We start from the raw sequence: 15,389 nt of genomic DNA, 5'->3' as shown, positions 1-15,389 counted from the left end.
CAACTGGCAATGATGCTGACAATAAAAGGGAGTGGTGCACAGCAGCGGACGGTTGGTTTGCTCACCTAGAAACTCGAGAAACCTGAGATAGGTTACCCGTAAGTTTCTTTAAAAGCTATCTCACTCATTTTAACTTCAAGGTCTTCAGAGTGCCAGATTTTGATATGCAGTTCTAACTGCAGGTAGCATGAAAGTTGCCGATTAATTCTGAAGGTTGGTGATGAATATTAAGTACCCCCCAAATGCTTTTGCATGAATTTGCACTGTGAAATTTGCCCCACACAATGCTAAAGGAGGTAGAGGGGAAAAAAAATTATCTTTCTCAGTATCTAAAAGCAGGCAGAAGAAAATAAGAGGCACAACTAATCAGTAAACTGAGATTTAATTATTGTTTGATTTTTAATTGCAGAAGTTTTCCATTCTGAGCAATATGCAGGCATGCTTTTCCCATCTAAGGGCTAAACATACTCATAATACTAATATGTTTTAAGTGTTCACTGTTTTGTTTTTTTTTAAAGATTTGTGGGTATTCATTAAACAATTTCAGTGCTTTAAAAACAATGAGATAGATTTCTGTGATCTCCATACTGTTAAATAAAATTTTGGATCTTTGTTTAAGGAAAATTAAATTTAATCTTTAAGTATAGTTAAATACAGTAACAAAACAGGAAGTATGTCCTAAGGTATGTTTGTTTTAAGCCCTGTGTGAAAGTCTATTTAAGGATTCTTCTGTAAGGATGTAAATTCTGAAATATTTAGTGCAGCGGTTGTACAGTATGTGAGGTAGTCAATCATACCTTTGGCTTTTATACTCAGCCAGCTTACTTGCCAACACAAACAAAGACTGAAAGGCTTATTTTTTAGACATCTCAGACAGAATCCAGTGTGAACCTTTCACTTCATCCATAATATCCTAAATACTAATTAAATATTGCTGAAAGTAATCAACCAAAATTATCACTTCTAAAGACAGCATGAAGGCATCTTCCATTTCGCGCATTTCATTCTTGCATGCTCATCTCTTAAATAAAATATTTCCTTTTTTTAAAAAAAAAAATGCAAGGCATAATCTGTTGAACATTTCTTTAAAAGGTCTGCACCCAGTATATTCTCTGTTGAGTCATAAGTCAAGTCTGTAGACCACTGCATTGCTAAATAACAGTAAATATTCTTTGTGGCTGAATCACCCACGGGAACGATAGATACAGCAGCAGGACTATGGGCACTGAGTGCTCAGCAAGCAGACGGACAAAGTTCTCCATGCCCCTAAGGATTCAAGAGAATTGTTTAGGTAATTGACTGTTCACAGCCCTTCTCCATACTCTTAGCCCTGAAAATACCCTCCTCAACAGAAGCGAAGAGACATATCCTTAAACCTCTGTCATCAGCTAGAAACAAACCTTCTTGCACAAGGAGTTCTGCAACAGGCTTCTTCCCAGAGACAGCAGGGTCAGTAGCAGTCTCAAGGACCGTGTAACAGGCAAATTGCAACTAATCTTTAGAAACTGGCTGGCGTGTTTTCCATGAGGAATGGCCAGAAGCAAAGCTGGATAGTGTTGTTCAGCTGTCCCACCCATTGCCATTCTTTACTCCCTGCCCGTGGTCTTCCCTACACCTCTTCAGGGACTCTGGCATGATTCTCATACCTCTTTGCTTACATGCAAGCCACCCAAGAGATCCTTCAAGAATATTGAGAAGAGATTTCACTGCTTGTTGATTTTGGGTTTTTCTTCAAAAAAAAGTTCATTTTCTTCATGATGTTTGTTCATTTTCTTCACAGACATTACCTGGTTATGGCATCGCATGCAAATATGAAGGCAGTCTTCATGTGCCATATGCATGATGAATCAAATACCTTCAGGATGTGTTCAACATAATGCATCCATTTGGCATAAATGGCCTCATCTAGGGGGCTGGACAAGTAGACCAATGGTATTTGTGCCTATAGGTTGTTCTGCACATCCACAGTGGCCCTTTGGTCAGAACATATCTGAAAAAACTACAAATGTATTCTTTGTTCAGTTGATGCTCCTCACTGTACTGAGAGGATACTACTTGCTGGTCTCCATCGGTGTGAGGCACATCAAAACACAGGTGCAGTACTCCAGCAGCCTAGCTCTCCAGCAGTAAGCAGCTGTGGTGCTTTCACTGTTAGATCTGTAGACGGTGCTAACTCCAAGGCTCATTGTTCCACACTTCATAGGTCTTGATAGGAGCTTCTGGTTGCAATTTCAAGTTGTCACTGCTTTCACCTGTCTTGCAAGAAGCAGGGGGAAACATCCACGTTCATGAAGAGGAATTACAGAAGAGTCACCAGGTCTTTTCCTGTTCCTCCTCCTCTCCCCGCTTCACAGATGCTTGCCCAGTGTGAAACACAAAGACGCTTTTTCCACAACAAGTGACGATTGAGGGGCCATGTCAAGCAAAAGCTGTGGGTCTTAACTAAGCACAGCACAAATCCCTTGGTCAGAACTTGGAGCTCAGCCTCATGTTCTCTTATCGAGGACCTGTCTGGTCTAATAATCAAAATGAAAGGACCTGGCCTTTTAAGGGAGGGAGGAACACTTGTGGTTTACATTGATTTTGATGAGAGCTGTGGCTGCTTGGCTGTTCTAAAGTATTTTATCCTGGCTGCCGTAGTTGCTCCATGAGGCTCCCTCATTTCACGTTGGGCAGTGACAGCAGAGCAAGACAAAATGTCCGTAATTGATGGAGTTCTGGGTAAGTGGTATGCTAGTTGGCGAGCTGTATGATTAGGACCCTAATATGCTAAGTATGCATTTTTATTAAGTGTAACAGAGTAACTTCTCACATTATAGTAGGTAATAGACCCTTCGGCCAAGAAGAAATTGCAGCTTTCTCACAATATATTGCCATGTTGCTGCAAAGCCCATCAGACAGCAGAGGGAGCACAAGTTAACAGTCACTTTCCCAGTGCCATGGGATAGCAGCGCTAATTGTATGTAAAACAGCTAACAGAAATGGGAGAAACAAAGAGAAGGGTGAAAGCCGTGTTGGTTAGTAGTACACTGGAAGTGAATGAAAGGGCTGGAGGGAACAGGTTAAATGCCTGAGTATAGGGAATGAGGAGCTAAATATGGCATCTTAATACGGCACGTGGCAAGAGGCCAGATCTGTTAGTTCATAGTTCTTAACCTGTTTCCAATATTTCGGGTTTGAGCAGGATTAAAAACCAGGAGGGGAGGTTTTTTAGGTTCCGCTTTCAACAGCGATAGAATCTCGGAAGAGAAACTTCAATGCTGTGGCATCCAACCCCAAATTCTCATCTTGTGAGACCTCAGGATCCAAGCTTCAACCCAGCGTTGTTTCTTCACTCTGTCTGTACCACACATATAACTACGCCCTACAAAATAATTTGTGTGCAGCTACAAAATGCAGTTAGGTGATAGTGGCTCTCTGGAAATAAAAAATATCAGTCTGGCAAGTGATGTTCACATCAAGTGTAGTGTGTGAATTTAGCTTATGCTCCTGGTTTAAAAAATGTGGCATCTCCAAGGTATAATTTTCTTATGCTCTGTGTTAGACATGTTTACATTACACAGTACCAGAGCTAGGACAAGCTGTTAAAATACAAGGTTTCTTAGGAATCAGCTGCATTAATGACTTTGTTATAACTGAGGATATAAATGAGAGTGACATTTATATAACAGACTTTCCAGTATAAAAGCCAAAGTCTGTTGGCTATAAATGCTCAGAAAGCTTTACCATGAAAAATTATAACAATCAGGGTTAGATGTTACATTTAGAGAAAATGTAGGTTGAGATGCATGAATCTATTGCTTTTTTCATTGCCTTTTTCCAAGTGGAATGACTTGAGCTGAAGTTAACTTTTTACTACTTAAGAAGATTATATGGTTCATAGAAAAATAATTCAAACTGCTTAATTTTTAAAGCTTTTTTAATAAGAAAACTTCAAAGAGGTTCATTTTAGAGTAGGATTCAAGTAATGTAGGTAAGGTAGTTAAATATTCCCTCACTGAAATGTAGTTTGAAGAATAGACTTTCATGGCACCTATACAAGTATTTCTATAGATCCTTATCTGTAAGAACAGCAAGATACTTCTTTTTTTTTAATTAAAGATCATTATAATTGCTAATGTGTGATTGTTTGGGGGCATATGTGAGTCAAACTGTGGTTTTGAGAACACAATTTTTGAGAACACCTTAACCTTCAGCGAATCCTTTGCCTTGTGCTGTAATGTCTGTGCTGAATTAAAATTATAGACGTGTGTTGGAGATGCCCTATGTCCTTGCCAAGGAGAGGAGCACCTCCAAGAGGACAAATGAGAAAGCTGGGAATCATTCAGTATAACTGAGGAACAGAATTTCATAAGACAGTGACCATTTTCCAGAGAAGCTGATTAGCAGTTTGGGAAAAGAGCAAAACAAATTAACTTTGAAACCAAAGCAAAGGGGGAGAGGAGGGAGTCAGATTATTTAGGGAAGAGATGCTTTCTCACAAAGAAGCAAAACTTTATAGAGAACGCAGAGGCAGACTCATTGCTGCTAGAAATGGCATAATCGGGCCAAGAGGTGAATTTAAGCCTGTTTCCTTTTTTCCATGTATTTGTTCCTTGCTTATGTGTTTTTGTTAACTTTTTTTATTGTGGGTTTTTTTTTGGGGGGGTGGTTTTTCTTTTAAGACTTAAGTCTCTGTGGTTAAGAGGTTCCTTTGCTAAGCCTATATTGCTCTTTTTTCACAGTCCTTTAAGGCTACTAGTGGAAAACTGGGACTTCTGACAGCCAATATACTTTACAGTAATGTATAGAAAGAACTGTCTCCAGAAAATTGTTCCATAACTGTTGATGTGTCCAGATAGTGGCTTACACCATGGAGTGCTCTTCAGCTCAGGTCTTCAAAGCTAGTCAGTAGTGATTCATTCACGATGTATATCTGTCTAGACATGAGAACTTGATGCAATAAAAAGGTTTCTTACTTGGGTATTAAGAGACTAACAATTACATAATTGTTACTAGGGCAGGAGGTCTCAAGTCATGGTAGATTATTACTGTGATGTCTTGCCCTATCTTCTTCTCTGCATGCAGAGTAGTTTGGAGTGTCTGGATCTAGCCAGTGAATCTATGTGCTGCTACCACCTCTCACCTGAACTGTTAGCTCCTGCTTACAGGTTTCACATTGATATTTCTATAAAAAGACCCCCTGCAGGACACTGTTTGGGACAGTGAGATCCTGCAGTCCATTTTCTTAGCCAGTGAAAGCACTGCCTCAGTGCTTCACATTCTTAATTTTATAATATAATCTCAGTTTCAGTTCTCTGGTAATGGGAATTCCTTTATTCATCCTTAGGCAAGGAATTTCTTAGCCTTTTTAACTTTATTTTAAACAGTACTAAGTATATGCAGATCACTGAAAATTATCATTCTTGCAAGTCTTTACTGCAATTTTATCTTGTAGCTCGTGTGTCTTAGACTGGGTCACTGTCCCTATGCCCATCAGCTCTTCATGCCTTCCCTCTGGTTAGCTTGGCCAGTTTGGGCTGATGCAGTCCCTTTCCTAGCGAGTCTGAAGTCCATTCTTTCCAGCCCCCTTTCTTCCCTCCAAGCCAGCTTTAGGGTAGAGAAGAATTAATTATTCTTAATTCTAGGCTGAAAGCTGGGAGACTGTCTGTGCTGGTGGCACTGTTTCTCCTTTGTGTCCATTGTCATTCAACTGGCTACAGTCTCTCCAGCAGCAGGAATGCTTTGATAGCCCAAGGAGGGTACGATACCAAACAAATGTACATAAACCTTATAGCCAAGATGATGTTCACAAAATAAAACAGGGTTATCGTTTTTATGGAGAACTATTTTGGTGCGTCACAATTGCCTTGGTCTCTTTTGCCTGCCAGAACTGTGAATTTGTTAACTCGTGCACTAGTTTCCTCACTGAAGCAAAGCAAAACCAGGAAGCTTAAACTCAATTTTTCTTTTAAATTAATATTAATGGCAAACATTATGAGTGCTTGCTCAGCTCTCTAATAATACACATGTCCATTCATGAGATGGTCCAGACAGAACAGAGGATCAGGAATACAGAATTTAAGACTGAATTCAAAAAAGGCAACACAGGAACTTCAGGCCCTGAAATATCCTCTAGAAGTTTGGCTTTATTTCATGCTGTCTGCTAGGATTCTTCTTACACCACCACGATATTCATAATAAAGAAATAAATTAAATCCACCCCTTCCTGTATGCCTCACAACACACAGCACTGTACATGCTCAGCACATGTGTAGTTTTGATAAAGAGACATTATCGAGCCTGAAATCATTTTAAACAAAACAAATAATGTGGCTGCCCAGCACTTCCTCTGGAAGTAGTTCCTTGGACAAATCTTCCTTAACTCTCACATGTATGGAGTTAGTATATATAACCCTCAGTAACACCAATTCATAGAAAGAATTTTTCAGAATAAATGTACGGCTGTGTATTTTATATATAGGGTGTGAAGTGCAGCTGTGCAGGAGGGCCCTGCCTTCAGCATGGGGTTGCCGGTGCCAGGAGGGACTCAGCACCTTCCACATGCCCCCCAGCACCGGGCAGGTGGGGGGCGCGGGTGTCCCCGTGCCATCACCCCCGGGCTGCTGGCTGGGGGCAGGGCAGGTTACTGGTCACTCTTGTTTATGGGCTGGCAGAGGAGCTGCAGCTTGAAGGAGGCAGCGTTGGTGGCAGCAGGGTAAAAGCCCTTGGATCCCGGGCCCCTTGCAGCATCCCTGGACCCGTGGCCGTTCAGAGGGCAGGGTGGCTTTCCGTCTGAGCCCTTCTGCTGACACGGCTGTGATCCCCCCAGCAAAGGGGCTCTCCACATGCAGTCTTGGTTCACGCCGGGCTCTCGAGGAGCTCAGTGGCCCGGGGCTGACACCCGGAGAGCGGGCAGCAGCCTCCAAGGCTGGCTGGGCTCCCCGGGTGCAGCGCGCTCCTCGCCTGCGAGGCCGGGGCTCAGCCCTGCCGCTGGCTCTCTGTTTACATAGCGTAGACTAAGCCGTAAAAAGCCGATTGCTTCAGAACTGAATAGGTCACTCTTAGACAAGAGAGCGTGCACAGAGCAATGGAAAAACAAATTCGTTATTGTAACACCAGAGAGCATAAAGCAAACCTGGAGGTGACCTGCAAAAGAACACAGCACCGCGTTTCTGCCCTGTTTGGTGCTTTATGGTGTACAAAGAAAGACTGAAAAGTGTGCAGGCATTTTTTTTTTTTTCTATTTTCAAAATAAAAAGTATCTTTGTCTGGTACTTTGAATGTAGCAAGCATGCTGATTCTAGCTTTCCCTGGTTTTGCTGGAGGGCCTGTGGGAGAAGGACCTAACATAGTACTAGCAGTTTTCTCAGCATTTTCATTTAAGAAAAACAGTGTTAAAATTTTGAACAGAGCCTATTTTTTCATCTAACATTGCTGAGAATGTCTGAGTTAAGGAGGTGTTAAGAAAAGGAAGACAGACTATTTTAAAAAATTGCTTCCTTTTTGAATAATTATTTTATGATGAAGCAAACACGTAGCAGAAGGGCTTAAAGGTCACCAGTGAGATCAGGGCCCCTTGGTTCTCGATACTGTGCAGACATGTCGGAAGTAAACAGCTTACAATCTATATGAGAGAGGCAGATAAAAGACAGTTGGAAAAAGAGGCACAGAAAGGGGAAGTGGCTCATCCAAGGTCACGCACGGATTGGTGGCTGTGCGTGATCGAACCCTCTATGGCAGATCAGGTCTCCTGGATACTGTTCCCCTGTTTGATCCACACACTCATCTCTTCTCCATAGACGTTTTGTGAGCATTCGATCAGGCCTGAGCATCCCCCTGGGCTGGGTCCACAAGAGGGGATAATCCTTCACCTCTGCTGGTTTTAATGTGGCAGAGGCAAAATCCCAGTGCTGGACCAAGGTTTTGACCCAGCCTGGGGCTGGAGCTGGGTCCAGACCCTGACTCTTGCCTGGTTCCTGCAGCCCTGGCTTTGTCTGAGATACAGCAACAAGGGAACCCTTTCACTGCACACCTAAAGACATAGAGATAAATGGTTGTTTTATGTACATTTGTAAAATCTAAGACACACACACAAAAAAACCCCAAACCCCAACCCACCAGAAAGACTTATTTGGAACCCTGGGAAAGGGTCTAAATTCTGCAACCGCCCTAAGGTGTGTGTGGCACTCTAACATCAAGGCACTTAAGAAGTAATGATGCTGTTCGTTTGCCAGACAGAAGGATTCTTCCAGGAAAAATAAGGTACAGAAAGACCCCTATTCTATAATTGTGTCTGTATGTAATTTTAGGATCTAGGCTTAATGTTTTTCCATCTAAAGAAAAAGGTGGGAGAAAATACCCTTTCCAAAAGGGAACACTTTCAGGCCTTTTAGCAGTGCAGGGACACAGGAGCAAAATCACAGTTCTGTTTTCCTTGCAGATCGTCACTAATAATGGCTCCTAGTATTGAGAGTATTGTGGTTTGCTAGCACTGAAATGTAAAGTTATTTTGAGCCTGAAAGCCTGAACGTCATTCTATTTAAAAAAATGGAAAAGAGGAATGTTTACAGCACATTAAAACTTGTGTGACAACTTAGCAAGAACTATTTTAACAATCCTCTTATTCCCCTTCCTGTTATGTGCCATAAAATGAGAATGCAGCGTCAGTAATAAATAATATTAGTGTGGAGGGATAGCTCACTGTGCTGCTGGAGAGCAGGCTGGGTCAGGCTGAGCCTAAGTGGCGCTCAGCCCCAGCTCCCACCCTGCTCCGGTGGGAACCACGGCCGATGCCGGGCTGCTTGGCTGCCTGGTGTGCTGGGGAGCTGCAGCCAGGAGCCTCTCCTCCGCTGCTGACCCCCTTCACACGAGAAGGGCTTGGGAGTTTTGTTGCTTCTTTGCGGGAGCTAACTATAACCTGGTATTTAGAAAACACAGCCTCTACTTCTACTGCCTCCGTGGGTTTTGTGACCCAGGCGTAACAAGGATTACAACAGAATAATTCATTATAAAAAAAGTTTGCAGTTGAGGGTAGGTCTGCAGTGAATGTTGACAAATATTGGAACTAAATCTGAGAGAAGACTTGTTCCATTTTTTTTTTTTAAATCGGCATTCCATATGTGTTATGCAGAGAGCTAGGATGTGCAGCTACTTCTGTTACGTAAGAGTTGGTTGGGTTGTTGGTTTTGTTTTTTGTTTTGTTTGGTTTTGTTTTTGGTTTTTTTTTTTAATAAAGTGCAGTGCAGAATGCATGAGTAGCGAGAAGGAGTATCAGGGAAAAAAACTTCAAGAAAATCAGAAAAGCTACTAGGTGAAAAGCTCTTACTCAGTGTGTTATTTCCATAATTCCATGAGTTCCTTAAAGTCTCTTTTCATGTTTCTGAGGAAAAGCCTAGAAGTGAAAGGAGGGAGGCAAGGGGTTGTTCTTTTCTTTGGTTTAAAGGAAGGTCTTGGTTAATTCTGTTAGTAGACTTTGGGCTTGTTTTTATTTAAAAACAAAACAAAAATCCCTCTCAAGTTTAGAATTTCTGTATGGAAAAATTCTTCTTCTTTGCCAGAGAGGGAAGTATCTCCTTTTCATTCTGTTTATTTTGGAGTATCTGTACTTAAGTGTTATGTGTTTGTTCTTTATTGAATATATCAGTGGTGCACTAATTTCTTCCTGACAATGCTCATTTAATTCATTCGAATAGGCTCACTCTTTCCCATATGACAGACAAACTTGTAGTTTTTACTTGATAACCCTGCTTTGCCCTCCCCAGATTTGATTGATAATAGCTTGATTTCCTACCTTGTTTACCTTTTAATGCTTTTTAAAGTGATTTTTGTTCTGGCTGCCACCAAGGAAACAGCAGAAAAAAATTCTGCATTGGATTCTTGCTCCAGTTCCAATCTGTTTGCTTTGGTTTTCCTTTTTAGATTATTGTTTGGCTTCATTTTGTTTGTTTCTCCTTTAAATGGGCTTGAGATTACTCAAGGGTTCCTTGTTCAGCAGGTCAAAGGGTAACTTGGAGACTTTGAAACCATCTCCCTTTTTATCACCAAGTTTTGTTCTTCCAAGAGTCCAAAGGATTCTGCAGGATGATAGCTGGTGGAAGATGCCTCCATCTAAGGAAAGCATGAGCAGCAGACCTGAGTCATTGCAAGAGGCCACGGGAGCCTTTTTAGTGTTCAAAGCAGATGAAAAAAACCCACTGATCTAAGTCTAAATCAGAACCTTAATTAATCCTTATATAGAACTCACTAAAGGACTAAGTTTACTGGGGATTAAATAAGATGATGAAATTGATAGGTTTGATACTCAACTACCAGTAACTTCTATGGCCCAGGACGAAGGCCCACGGTTCTGTATTTCTAAAGCTAAAATTTTTAACAGACTTCAAACCACACAGGTGTCAATACATAAAAATATACAGTGTGCGCTATTAAAAATTGTCCCTTAACTGAAAGAGTCAATCTGTCCCAGAGGTAGTCACTGCTTTTAAAAGAGAGAAGTCTGTTCAAACTGCTCAGCCATGGCACTGTGAATTTGTAGGACAGTCAGTTGAAGCGTTAGGTCATGTAGGCTCCTTAACAAAAATCCACAGCTACTTCTTATTTGTGCATAAGATTTTAATCCTCAAAGGTGCTATGCACAGGGGGAACTTCTTCTGCACCTTCTATTACAAATTCAGTCACTGTTTATTTTTTCCCAGTGCTTTAAAACCCTTGAAAACCTTAGCAAGGAAAAAAAAAAAAAAGGCACCTCTAAAATCTTAATTTCTTACAAAGATATACAAAGATAAATTTCAAGTGAGTCACAGAGTGGAGAAGAATGCACAGATTTATTTTTTAAAAAAGAAAGCAGGCTGTAGACATTTTCCTGTAATAGTGTATATTCAGCTGTGAGGGAATTATTTCTGGGTACAGAAACAAGTTGGGGAGCTTACAGAACAGCAGAAGAAAACAGTCTTACAAATGGTGTATCTTAAACAATGCATACCTTTGCTTTATTGGCTACATCTGGCAGTATTCTACATAGGTGGCACTTTTTATCACCTGTCTAAAAGAATCGCAGGAATCACATACCTGCATTTTGGAGGACCGAAAGGAGACGATCAGAGTATTCGATCAAGTTACAAGTTTCTTGGAATAATTTCACTCTTCCATGTCCTTCTAACAATTGGTGTTCAGACGTACAGTTTCTCAGTAAAAAAAAAAAAAAAAAGATTAAACTACCTTCCCCGTGAGAGTTCACCTTGACATGGTTAGCAGCTCTGACCCAGGCTCTTAGGGGTGGAACAGTGTCACAGGTGTGAGGACTAGGGAGAGGAGGTAACGGAGATGCATGGCTGTAACCGCATTCTCAGGTTGGTAGTGAAGTGACCCGTGGTTTGTTGTTCACTGATCCACTCCTTGACAGCGTACAATGAGAGTATTTTCCTGTTTCGTCTCATTTTTTTCTATACACGCGCCTAGCCCTCTCGTGGGTCATCCTGCTATAGAGAGGAATGTTACAAAGTTTACAGTCCGGGTTTTCAAGTGGAAAGAGTCTAAAGTAAATCAGAGGCAAAGGTGTTGCTGTAAGAACCATTTGTTTAGTGTGTTCCCCAGATTAATTGAGCTCCGTATCCTTCCATGGAAAAGACTTGCTGAAAACAGGCTATTTCCTATAAACAGAAACAAAGGAAATTGTACAGTTAGATCACCACTATCGCTTTTACTTTTTGAGCTATAAATTTTGCCTTCTCTGCTGTGTCTCCTCAGCCATGGTAGAAGCTGAAATGCAGGCTATTCCAGGGGCAAGGAAGGCTGACAGCCTCCTCAAAAGCTGCAGTGCCATTTCAATCTGGTTGCTAAGGGATGCTCAAGCGTGATGTCATCTGTATCTTCCCTTCCAAATAAGCACATTGGTTTGGTCACAACTCCACCCCCACAGTTCACAGCCAAAAAGTTGATGAGGTCATGTTCGCTGTGGACAGCGTGAGCCCGTAAGGAACTGTACAACTGTCCCATCTGAAAATTAATGAACTGTTTATTTTTCCTGGAGGCTGGGGCATCCAAAGTGCTCGGTACCTTCAACTTACTAACAAACATGAATTGTTTGCAATAGGAAATAAGGGTGTTTGTCACCTGGAGGGTTTGGAAGGCATCTGTGGTGTAAGATGGACATCCTGATCTGGGTCTCATAATCACCTGTAAAAACAAAGAGTAGCTCAAACGAATTCAGAGCCTAACTGATGGATCGAGAGTGAAACTGATGCAACAACGGAATTGTAAGCAGAAAGGTTTATCCGCTCAGAAATAGAAAAGAATGGAATGACAGGGAGTATGTGTCTCAGAAGCATTTTTTCAACAGGCTGAAAATCTACTCTGTTCAGAAAATTTTAACTCCAAAACCAGCTCTTGCAGCTAAACTGTCCAGCCAACATTTGTGAATTTTACAACAGTATTTCCTTGTCTCTAACCCACAGAAGTGTGAGTATCCTCATGTACAATAAGGGAGACTACCCTAAAGGAAATACGTTAAAATATATGCAGTAGTCTGACAAATATAAAGCAAATATATTAAAATAGGAAAAAGACAGTATTTTTCTTGACATCCTTTTGAGAGCTTATACCGACAGGTATTGTATGTAAATCTTCAAAGGACAGAAGTTTATGTGTGTAGGGTAGGGGAAGCTTTAAGGGACATGTACTTTTCAACAAGTTCTTTCTTACTTGTATGGTTATTGATGGTCTACTTCTACTTTATATCTAAACCTTTTTAACCATTTGTAAGTCAAGCTAATATAGCTGTCCTAGCTGGGAAGAGTAAAGTCCGCATAAATTATGCACTTCAGTGGGCCTACTCAACTGAATAGAGAACATGTTTATTTACAGGATCAGGCTATTATTACAAATCTTGCCTCAGTCTCAGGCACCAAACAATAGGTTTTGGGGCAAAAGCTGTGGAGGGAAGATGGAGAAAAGAATTGCAATGAAATTCCTCTTTCAAAAAAAATTAAGGAAATTAAGACATCTGATGACTTTCATCAGCATGTAATAGGAGTTAGGCCAGTGGGACTAAAAAGCCATTAACTAGTTATCAAGTGGAGTGAAATGGATTTTAGATACATGAAACTTAACTATTACACACACCCCCCCCAAATATTCCATTGAAATATTCTTCACTTTGAATTATCCTGCTGCCTCTCCCCTTCTGAGATCTTTTCTGGCTTGAGAAGTGAAACAGCAGAAGGATGTTTCACACTGCCAGTCCGCTGTTCTTTTTGAGAAATCCATAAGCTAAGGTGCGTGTTGGTGTCTCAGTCTTTGCATTTACTTTAAACTGGAAAAAAATGCAACAGAATCTGAAGCTGTTGGCTGTTATATTCAGTCACAGAAGGAATATCAATTAATTTGAATTTAATGTGTACGTGTTCAATGCTTACAATCTTCTATGTGCAAGCTCTTACCTCCCAGTAGTTTAAATAATGCAGGATTGAGTCAATAGATGTGAGTCTTCTAATGTCTTTTCCAGCCACTTCCACATTCATGTTACCTTGCATTTTTGGAAAATATTTCTGCTTAACATGCAGCAGTGTCCTTTAACACCCTCTTTTGAGTATTTTCAAGCCTCAAACAGACTTTTATCGCAGAGGTGCAATACCCATACACATAGTTATTTCACCATTGCATTTATTTGTTCCTAAGACTTCAGGTTCTTCAGAAGAGCCCTTTTAATTGTACGGTAAGTCAGGGGTCAGGTTGTGTCTGTGCTTCCCTCCTGATGGCAGGAGTCTTGTGAAACAGAAGTTCGTGGATTTTTACAAGATGAAAGCTAATGCAACTGGTCCCAATAAGAAACACCATTTACTCTCAAAGACACAGCAGCAGCATTATGTTATTTAAACAAATAAAAAAGAATGAGAACAGCTAATGTGTTCGTATGCTCGCTATTCAAATGGTGCTTTCCTCATCAGGACAGCACCGGAAAAAAATCACGGCAATTCAGTGGGTTTGTACAGTTGGTGTGTTATGTTGTGTCCTGGCCCATTTCAGAAAGAGAAAAAAAGTCCATAATTGATGATAGGTTTAACAATTTGGGAGTTTGCTTTTTGTTTTCTGTAGCTTTTGACACTTTCACACTTTAATCGCACTTGTCATACTAGTAGCTAATTCTTAATTCTGCCCTCAGTAATGGAGTTTTGGGAACAAGCTGAGCGTGTTTTCTCTTTCCAGCTGCCTCGTGCTTTGTTCAGCCTAAAGCAACAGAGGCACAGGGCATATACCCCAGGAGGGCAGTAATCCCTGTGCCCCAGCCGGTGGCTGATGGCTGTTATTAACCTTGCAGAGCCCATCCCGGTTTGCGTTCGGGGCAGGGATTGGTGTGCGCTGCTGGACAACAGCATTTATGCAGCAAGGACTCCCTTGTTGGTGGATGCTTTGGCATATTTACCGCTCCCCTTTGCCCATGCTAACGCCGCTCACTGTTCACCAACATTTTAGCCTTTGGTATATCTCCAGCAATAATTTTTATCTCGTTTGTGTATTACTTTGTGTTTGGAGCCTGAGGTAGGCTCCCTTCTGCCTCCCTGGGATCCAGAGAGAAGCAAAGCCAGGAGGCCGTGGCAGATTTTCCCTGCTGTGAGAGGTGGCAGATACTGGCATTTCTGCATTCTCTTCATGCCTGTGACCATAAAAAAGCTATGAGATTTTATAATTTTCAGTCTGAATTCTGCTTTATTGAGTCCTTTATGCCTTGTAAACACCACAGTTAAAAATATATTTGGGTAATGTATATTACAATATAAATCATTGGAAACAATACAAATAAATAAAAGACCTGTAAAAGATAAAAGGAATTATTACGATCTTTGCTTGAGATGAATCTGGCTATTGCTGAGCAAAGTCTCTCTAATACTTTTAAAAACTGCCTTGGCCTAAAACAGCACCTGGAGAAGTCCGTAAGGGTCTCTCCTCTGACTCCAGATCTCCTAGGCTCTGTGCACGCTGAAGTCGTGGCATTGAAAAATAGACTGAAAGTGCCAGTAACTCCTCAAAGACCAAGGTTTAGTAGTGGTGCCTCCCATTTCTAATGGGGTCCACCCCTCTTCCAGCATGGGCAGCTTGAACAGATATATCTGGTCACACAAACTGTGACCTTCTCGTTGTTTGCTCTATTCACGTATTTTCTATAGGTGGTCCTAAACATAGTAACGGGATGACGTAAGAAGGTGTGCTTGGGATAGTGTTGTAGATAATTCAGTTTTGCAAATGAGGATAAATAATTTATGTATAGTAAAGGACATTTCACTAGGGGATAGAGAAGTAGCTGTGTATTTTAGGGGACCATGTTTGGCAAAGAGCAAAGCACCAACCTCCGTTTTCCAGCCGTAGCTGATAAGCTTGTGGAATTTATATAATGAGCTTTCAAAAAAATATTT

At 41.1% G+C, this 15,389-nt stretch overlaps 1 protein-coding gene across 1 annotated transcript in view; it reads left to right on the top strand.

The window, feature by feature from the left end:
• The window catches only part of GNAS (GNAS complex locus), a 158,513-nt gene that overhangs the window by 42,831 nt on the left and 100,293 nt on the right, over positions 1 to 15,389 (top strand). The window lies entirely within an intron of this gene.

Source organism: Falco peregrinus, chromosome 9 (assembly GCF_023634155.1).
Source record: "Falco peregrinus isolate bFalPer1 chromosome 9, bFalPer1.pri, whole genome shotgun sequence".
In the NCBI taxonomy this organism is placed as follows: Eukaryota; Metazoa; Chordata; class Aves; order Falconiformes; family Falconidae; genus Falco; species Falco peregrinus.
Note: the sequence above shows the minus strand (reverse complement) of the source record. Positions and strands in the feature narration are given on the sequence as shown.